Below are 10010 nucleotides of genomic sequence, written 5' to 3' on the forward strand. Positions count from 1 at the left end.
AGGGAATGTTATAATTGTCCACATCTTCCGCACATCTTCCTCTCTAATGGGTGTCTATTATTTTGTTGCTTTTTAACTGCATCAACTGCATTGCCTTTCTCTTAAAGGCTCGCTATTTGGGTAGTCAGCATCTTCATCTGTCCACTTGTGAATTTGTGTGCTCTGGAAGTATCTATAGCCAACAATATCGGGAGTTTGTCTTTTTCATTTAATTCTGTTTTGCAATTCAGGATGTGCAGGACTCCAGTTGAGTTAATCCAGTAACCTTTCACCTGTGTCCTTGACTTTATATTTTCTGGCTGCATTATTCAAACATGTTACAAAATTGTCAACAGACCTGATTCCTATTTCAGACCTTGAATTTATATTGGTAGGTCCGATGATTTGCTTTTGGCAGGAGATGTGGCTAATTTTTGCAAATATATTATCATGGGTTTCTGCTGTCACCTTCACTCATCACTCAGCTATTAAACATGTTTAATTTTTTCCTGGTATAACTGGCTCTTTTCACTAGTACTTTTTAGAAAACTGTAGTTTGTTAAACTGCAGTTACTTCTCACAAATCTCAATAATATCTTCAGCTTCCCAATTCCTCAAGAGCTGGAACTGTGTTTAATGCGGTGGCAGCCTTTTCATTCTTGCACAATTCACTCACTTTCTCTCTGATAGTAATGTGAGTTAACCTTTCAAGTTAATTCAGCATTAGGTTTGTTTAAAGTGTTTGGGTTTTTACTCATGCTGCCGCCATGTTGTGTATTCTGCTTCTCAAAAATTAGGAATTTGTAACTTAGATTCAAAATGCTGGAGCTTTGTTGAAAATATTTCTTGCTGCTTTCCATGTGGCTAATAGACTGATACATTGTTACTCAGTACATGACTGCAGTATAGCAGTGAATATGGCACCCAGGAATATGAATTCACTTTACAGTTAGTTCCCAGCTCTTTCTGAATAATGTAACAACAGTACCTGCGATACCTAAATCTATTTTTTTACTGGGTAAGGATTGCTCTGATGTTTTACTTATATGTTGACATTGGCTACATAAAGTTTAACAATTATCTGTTTCTTTAGAGATGCTGCCTTGACATTTCATACTTAGGATTTCGCCCAGATTCTCACTGTAACTGTGGCAAGAGGTTGAATACCTAATAAAGCAACCCCTCAAATGGTCATTTTCATATACATACATATGCTACAGACATTTCTTCTGCTTTTGTTACTGCTATGCCAACCTAGATCTGTCTTTATCTTTCAGTTCTGATTCTGGGTCTCTAGCTCATAGTAATTATATTCCCCAGCATTACATGGTAGTGCTGCAAAATCTGTTTGCAGCTTGTACTGCACATTCACCCATTCAGATTGGAAAGTCCAGTAACACCTTAGCCACAAAAACTCATGTTGTCTCTATCAAAGCATGAGCAAGAATCTTTTTCCCTTCCAAATATTGATCTGCCTCTGATAGCTGCAAGCTTGTAATGAATGCCCACATAAGTACTGGATATTGTGATCTTCAGTTTCCAGACAAAGCTCCAAACCTGGTCATGGATATAGAACCAAGTACATTGAATCCTAACTAGTAATAAGGATGCAAGTCAGTCACTGAAACACTCAACTGATGCCCAACTCTTTCTATTAATCTGTCTCTCTTTTTCTCAATCCAGAATTTGCTGAGTTTCACGTGCCCAAAGCCTAATCACTCAGGATCATTCCATTACCAAGAGAGTACATTTTGAAGAGAGTGAAATAGAAGTAGTCTATTGATTCATGAGTACTATAAAGGCTTTGCTAAGGTGAAGTTGACATTCAGTATGAGGGTTCTGTTGTGATATACAGTGCTGTAGAACCTGATTTGGACCAGTAATCGATCCTCTAACCTTTGTTATAATTGGAACATCATCACTGAAATGTTACAAGACCATATGTGAGGAGAGCATACCAATGTACCACATTTATCAAAGTCCCTTCCCTCAGTGCTGTGAGGGCCTATAGGTCCCTGTTGTCACCCTTTTGAGATGCATTCTTGGAGACAGCTCCCAGTTTACATTGCTATGGCTGATTCCTTAGTCAAGTGAATCATTCCATTGTGACTGATGTGAGGTTACCTCCCCATTTAGTGTACTTGCCAGTTTATCAAGGATGTATAACAGTTGCCATTTATAGTTGTTCCTTTATGAGGTAATGAACATGTAGACTATAACATCATGTAGACTATAACTTCTGTAGGATCAGAAGTAGGCTATTCAGCCCATTGAATCTGTTGCACCATTCAATGAGATCATGGCTGAGCTGATAATCCTCAACTCCACTTGCCTTCCTTTTCTCCATACGCCTGGAATCACTTACTGATTAAAAATCTTTCTATCTCAGCCTTGAATACACTTAACAACCCACTCTCTGCAATAAAGAGTTGCCTTCTGAGAGAAGAAATTCCTCCTCATCTCTGTGTTCACTGTGTAACACCTTATTTTGGGACTATGTCCATAGATCTCTCATAAGGGAAACAACCTCCCCATATCTCTCCATGGGGTGGCACAGTGGTTGGCACTGCTACCTCACAGTGCCAGGGACCCGGGTTTGATTCCAGCCTTGAGTGACAGTCTGTGTGGAGTTTGCACATTCTGCCCATGTCAGCATGGGTTTCCTCCCACAAGCCAAAGATGTGCAGGTTAGGTGGATCGGCTATGCTAAATTGCCCAAGCATCCCACCCAGACCCACCCCCTATCCTCTCTCTGCATTTCCCACCCTAGACACTTTTTCATATAGAATCCCTACAGTGTAGAGGGGATTCTATATGAAAAAGTGTCTAGGGTGGGAAATGCAGAGAGAGGATAGGGGGTGGGTCTGGGTGGGATGCTCTTTGGACAGTCAGCGCGGACTTGATAGGCCGAATGGCCTGCTTCCATACTGTAGGGATTCTATGATGATATCCTGTCAAGTCCTCTAAGAACCTTGTATGTTTAATAAGGTTTCCTTTCATTCTTCTGAATTTCAATAAGGACAGGCCTGACTCACTATCCATACCTGGTATCATCCTCGAGAACCTTCTCTGGACATTGTCCAATGCCAGTATATCTTTCCTTAGATAAGGGGCCCAAATCTGTTCACAGTGTTCCAGCTGCAGTCTAACTGATGCCTTGTACAGTTTTAGCAAAACCTCCCAAACTTTGTAGACTATTCTCTTTGAAATAAAGGCCAACATCCCATTTGCCTATTCACAACTTAGAGCTTTGACAGTTCTGACTTGCACGTAACATGTTTTCAATTATAATGAGTGAAAAAAAAGCTGGGGATAGAGGTTCACATACCTAAATTCTCAATTTATATTTCCCACGGGTGACAGTGCATGCTGACAGGATAAATTTGAAAATGATCCCTTTCTATATTCGTTTTCTGTAATTGTACAAATTTGGGAAATTTGGTGGTACAGTGGGTAGAGTTCCTGCCTCTAACTCAGTAGCTCTGGTTTCAAGTCCCATTCCAGGACTTGATGGCCAAGGAAGGGGCATACATGATGTGATCAAAGGAGTTGAGGGATCAAATCTGACCACATCAATGGCTGGTGGTAAGAATGGGAGAGATTCCTGGTCAGCCAAGAAATGAAATGAGATTGGAACTTCAAATAATACTGAAACTAAGCATGAAGACGCAGCTGATGACGATGAAGACAAATGGTATGTTGGCCTTCATAATGAGACGATTCGAGCGCAGGAGCAAAAATTGCAATTGTACAGGGCCTTGGTGGGACCACACCTGGAGTATTGTGTGCAGTTTTGGTCTCCTTAATGGAGAAGGGATGTTCGAACTGTGGAGTGCAACAGAAGTTTACCAGACTGATTCCTAGGCTGGTGATTGGTTAGGACTACATTCATTAGAGTTTAGAAAAATGAGGCGTGATCTTATAGAAACCTCTAAAATTCTAATAGGACTAGACAGGGTGAACACAGAAAGGATGTTCCTGATAACCAGAGAATTCAGAACTAGGGGTCATTGTCTTGGGGCTAAAGTTGTTGAAGGGTACGGGGAGAAAGCGGGTGCAGGGTCCTGAACTGGATGCTCAGCTGAGATCATATTGAATGGCTGAAAGGTCTAAACGGTATACTCCTGCACATTTATCTATGTTTCTATGCTTCTGCTACCCATAGTGTCAGGCTACAACATATATGTAAAAGTGTAGCAACTTGGACTCTGTGAGGCACAAGTCTGTCACTCATTTGTCTGAATTTGTCTGATTCATTTGTATGAATCATATTGGTGCCAACAGCGCTTGGTTTGATCTCCTTTCTGTTTGGGCTAGATCCTCTTTCTTCCTGGAACTTGTGCTGCTTCTTTGCAGCCACAGTATAATTACATCATCCTTACTGTTTTACGTTTTCGTGGCAGAGGGACTTTAGCTCCCAATCCACAACGTTTTAAACCTGAGTCCTATATTGTAACTGCTTTTTGCTGCTGAACATACATTTAAGTCTGTGTGTTTTTTCTGTTTATTTTTCTCATTCTTTCATGAGATGTGAACATTTCTGGTAAGGCCAGCATTTACCATGGGGCCATAAGAACAGAAGCAGACAATTCAGCCCATTGTGTCTGCTCCACCATTCAATGAGACCATAGCTGATCTTATAATCCTCAACTCCATTTTCCTGCCTTCTTCTCCACAACCCTTGATTCCCTTACAGAATAAAAATCTGTCTACCTCAGCCTTGAAAATAGGTAGCAACCCTTTATTGCATCTCTAATTGTCCTTGCAAGCTAGTGGTGTGCTGTACAGGTGTACATACACCCAGAAAGCAGTTGGGGGTGGTCCAAGATTTAGATCCTACAACAGTGAAGAAACGGTGATATCGTTCCTGGTTAGGATGGTGTGGGGCTTGGCGGGTGATGTCTCTGTGTATTTGCTGCCCTTGTCCTTCTTGTTGGAAATCACAAGTCTGAAATGTGCTGCCAAGGGACGCTTTGTGAGATCCTGCAGTACATCTTGTAGATGGTACACAGTGCTGCCATAAGCAGTAGGCAAATGGAGTGTATGCCATCTCACTGCTGACTTGTTCTTTGCAAAGTCGGAAGTGACACGACACCAGGTTATAGTCCAAAAGGTTTATTTGAAATCACAAGTTTTCAGAGCATAGTTCCTGATGAAGGAAAATAACCTGGTGTCATGTGACTTCTGACCTTGCCCACCCTAGGTCAATACCGGCAACACCACATCTTGTTCTTTGCAGTTGGTGGGTCCAGGAGGTGAGTTTCTGACTGCAGAATTGCCAGTCTCTGACCTGCTCTTGCAGCCACTGTAATTATACAGCTTTTCCAGATAAGTTTCTGGTCAAAAGTAACTCCCAGGCTATCGATGATGCAAGATTCAGCCACTGTAATGTTGTTGAATGTCAAGGTCTGATGGCTAGATTCTCTCTTGTTGGAGATGATCATTGCCTGGCACTTGTGATGTGAATGTCATTTGTCAACCCAAGTCTGACTGGCATCCAAAACTTAATCCATGTGGGCATGGACTGTTTCAATATCTGTGGATTCACAAATGGCACTGAAAAATGTGCAATCATCAGTTAACGTTCTCACTTCTGTCTTTCAGATAGAGAGAAAACATTGATAAAGCAGCTGAAGATGGTTTGACCAAGGCCATTCCCCTGAGAAATCCCTGTAGCCAGGCACTGGGGCTGAGCTAATTGATTTGGAGCAAGCACAAGGATCTTCCTTCATGTTAGGTATGGTTGAATCCTGTGGAGAGTTTTCCCCAATTACCTTTGATTTCGATTTTCCTAGGGCTCCTTGATGCCAAGTTTTTGGTGTCAAGGATGGACTCAGACTCCTCACATCTGGAGTTTAGCTGCTTTGTCCATGTTTAGCTGCTTTGTCCATGTTTAGACCAAGGCTGTAATGAAGAAGGGTCTAGGCCCGAAACGTCAGCCTTCCTGCTCCTCTGATGCTTGGCCTGCTGTGTTCATCCAGCTCTACACCTTGTTATCTCAGATTCTCCAGCATTTGCAGTTCCTACTATCGTTGTAATGAGGAGTTGACTCAGTTACCCTTGGTGGAACCCATATTGAGGACTGAGCGGATTATGGCTGAGTAAGTGCCATATTATAGCACCGTCAATGAGATCTTCCAATACTTTGATGATTAAGAATACAGTGATGAGGTGGGAATGGATTCGTCTTGGTTTTTGTGGACAGGACATATCAGGGTAATTTTCTATATTGTCAGGTACACAGCAGTATTATATTGGACTGGAAACAGTTTGGCTAGGGGCACAGCTAGTTCAGGAGCAGAGGTTTTCAGCACTACAGCAAATTGTTGTTCAGGCATGCGGCCTTTGTTCAATCCAGTGCCTTCAGCCATTTCCTAATATTGTGGAGTGGACTGAATTGCCTGATAATTGGCACTTGAGGTGCAGGGGGGCCCGAGGTAGAAGCCAAGGTGGATCATCACTTCAGTCTTGTCTCTCGCACTGATGTGCTTGGCTCTTCCACCATTAAGGATGTGGAGATTAGTGGAGCTTGTGTCTCTGGTTAGTTGTTTAGCCATTGTCTGCATGGCTGACATGAGACTCCCCAAGTAGGTGGCTCTACTCTCAGCTTCGAAGCAGCAGGTGAGCCCCAGGTGGACAGAGGATGAGCTTCAGTGATACCCCCAAGGCCTCACCGGTGAAGTGTGGCATTCCCACAGACACCTCAGAATCACTGGCCCAAGACCATCCAAAGTGGAGGAGCAGCATCTGGGAAGATGTCGAGGCCTGCTGTCGGGATAAAGCAGAAACCAGGAGAAAACAGCGAAAGGAGCGCGCAGCCACACCGATGCCCCACTCACCAATTCCTGTGACCACCTCCTGCCCCAAGTGTAACGGGGCCTGTGGTGCCTGCATCTGTCTGTACAGCCACCTATGGACTTACCCTGAAAGTAGAAAGGAGTCATCCTCTTCTGCAAGGGACTGTCAATGAGTGAATGAGTACGGGATGTTGCAGGACCATAGCGCTGTTATCTGATCCGTGGTTTGTGGGATCACCCGGCTCTGTCTGTTGCATGTTGCGTCCACTGTTTAGCATTGCAGCTTCACCAAGTTGGCAGCTCAGTTTAGTGATGCCTGCTGCTGTTCTGGGTGCCCTCTTCTGCTGTCTTTATTGATTCAGGGCTGATTCCCTGGTATGATGGTATTGGCTGGCTAACAGGGTTACAGATTGAAGGTGAAAACAGTTCTGCAGCTATTGATGGTGTGCAATGCCTAAAGGAGACATAGTTTGAACTGCTGGTTCTGTTCTGAAACTGCTCTGTTTAGCAGGCGGCAATGCCATAAAACATGATAGAGGATACCCTCATTGGGAAGATTGAATTTGAGAGTGTCTTAATCCTATTTTAGATGCTGCCAATTGTTGTTGTTCAGGCCTGATCCTGTTGTTTGTTTCCTCTCCACCTATCTTCTCCTCTATCCATCTTCTATCCACCTCCCCCTCTCTCCCTATTTATTTCAGAACCCCCTTCCCCTCCCCCATTTCTGATGAAGGGTCTAGGCCTGAAACGTAAAGCCTTTCTGCTCCTATGATGCTGCTCGGCCTGCTGTGTTCATCCAGCTCTGCACCTTGTTGTCCCTGTTACAGTTTAGTTCATTCTCACTACAAATGTGAACCTATGTGACCTCAACATTAACCTTCTTTGTCTGGTATATGAGAAATATTATGTTGCCTGACAAATAATGTTTCTTTTATATTGTAAACTCACTGCTAGATTGTGTGTGATTCCATTGTGTCTTCAATATATGAATTTTTTATTCGATCCGGGGATGTGGGAACTGCTGGCTGGGCCAGCATTTATTGCCCTTCCTTAGTTGCCCTTGTGAAGGTGTCTTCTTGAACCACTACAGTCCATTTGCTGTAGGTAGACCCTCAATGCTGTTAGGGAGGGAGTTCCAGGACTTTGACTGAATAATACTGAAGGACTGGATGCTTAGTTCCAAGTCAGGATGGTGAATGGCTTGGAGGGTAACTTGCAGCTGGTGTTGTCCCATGTATCTGCACCCCTTGTCCTTCTCGATGATGGTGGTCATGGGTTTTTGATGATGTTGTCTTAGGAACTGTGATGAATAACTGCAACGCATCTTGTAAATGGCACACTTCGCTGCTGTTGAGCGTTGGTGCTGGAGGGAGTCAATGTTTGTGGATATGGTGCCAATCAAGTGGGCTACTTTGTACAGGATGGTGTCAAGCTTCTTGAGTGTTGTTGGATTCGCATCGATCCAGGCAAGTGGGAGTATTCCATCACACTCCTGACTAGTAGATGGTGGAAAGGCTTTGAGGAGTCAGGAGGTGAGTTACTCTTCACTATATTCCTAGCCTCTGACCTGCTCTTGTAACCTCAGTACTTACATAAGTAATTATGTAATCATCTACGAATATCCCCACTTCTGACCTTGCAATGGAGGAAAGGTCATTGATGAAGCAGCTGAAGATATATATATGCTACCTTGAGGAACTCATGCAGAGATGTCCTGGAGCTGAGATGACTGCCCTCCAACCACCATAAGTACATTCCTTTGCACTAGATGTGAATCCAAACAACAGATTCCAAATGGATCCAGTTTTTCTAGAGATCCTTGATTCCACACTGAGTCAAATGCAGCCTTGATGTTAAGGGCAGTTACTCTGCCCTTTCTTTTAACCATGTTTCTGCCAAAGCTGCCATGAAGTCAGGAGCTGAGTGGCCCTGGGCAGAACCTGAACTGAGTGTCAGACATCTATTGCTAAGCAAGTGCTGCTTGATAGCACTGTTAATGACACTTTCTATTACTCAAATGCAGCCAAACATTTCATAACAGGCTAAGGAATCGACATGATGTTTTAACAAATAGGATTATTTAGATGCAAATAATTTTGGTGAACTATTGAAAGTCTGTAAACAGTCAAATAATACCCTATGTTTACAAAATATGTGTGTTTTACTTAGATGATGGAATTCAGAAAAAAGAGAGTATTTTCTTTGTACAGATTGACACCACATCCACAAGCATCCACTCCCTCCACTCCCGATGTGCAGTAGCTGCAATCTACAAGTGTCCGATCTATAAGATGCACTGCAGAAATTCACCAAAGATCCTTAGACAGCACCTTCCAAACTATGACCATTTCCATCTAGAAGGACAAGGACAGCAAATGCATGGGAAAACCACCACCTCCAAGTTCCCCTCCAAGGCACTCATCGTCCTGACTAGGAAATACATCACCGTTCCTTCACTGTCACTGGGTCAAAATTCTGGATTTCCCTCCCTAATGGCATTGTGGGTCAACCCTCAGCACATGGACTGCAGTGATTCAAGAAGGGGGCTTGCCACTACCTTCACCTTCGATTAATCTTCAAGTCATCTTGTTGTGTTAATAAAGGGCTGAAAATGTGACCTCAGTCTGGGTAAATTAATACAATTTCAGTATGTATTAAGAATTAGACAGAACTTATTCACACCTTTCATTTCATTGATTTCTGATAAGAAGCAACCAGCTTCCTTACTGTAGCCTGACCAAATTGTGAACAGAGATGTGAGTCACCTTCTTGAACTGTGAAGGAATAGTGATATATTTCCAAGACAGGATGGTTCTTGTGGCTTGGAGAGGAATTTGGATTTGTGGTGTTTCCAAATATCTGCTACCTTTTTCCTTCTACATGATCAGTGTTGTGGGTTAGGAAGGTGCTGTCAAAGTAGCCTTTATGAGTTGCTGCAATATATCTTGTAGATGGTATGCACCTCTGTTACTGAGCAATGATGGTGGAGGGAGTAAATGTTTAGGTTGGTGGAGGGGATGCTGTTTTGTCCTGGATGGTGTCAAGCTTCTTGAGTGATGTTGGAGCTTTACCAAATAAAGAACAGCAGCAGCATTCTCCTAGTGGCCTATACTTATCCCTCAACCAGAACCATGAAGAGGAGAGAGATAACAAGGTGTAGAGCTGGATGAACACAGCAGGCCAAGCAGCATCGTAGGAGCAGGAAGGCTGACGTTTCGGGTCTAGGCCCGAAAC

Source organism: Rhincodon typus, chromosome 21, assembly GCF_021869965.1.
Source record: "Rhincodon typus isolate 14 chromosome 21, sRhiTyp1.1, whole genome shotgun sequence".
Lineage (NCBI taxonomy): Eukaryota > Metazoa > Chordata > Chondrichthyes > Orectolobiformes > Rhincodontidae > Rhincodon > Rhincodon typus.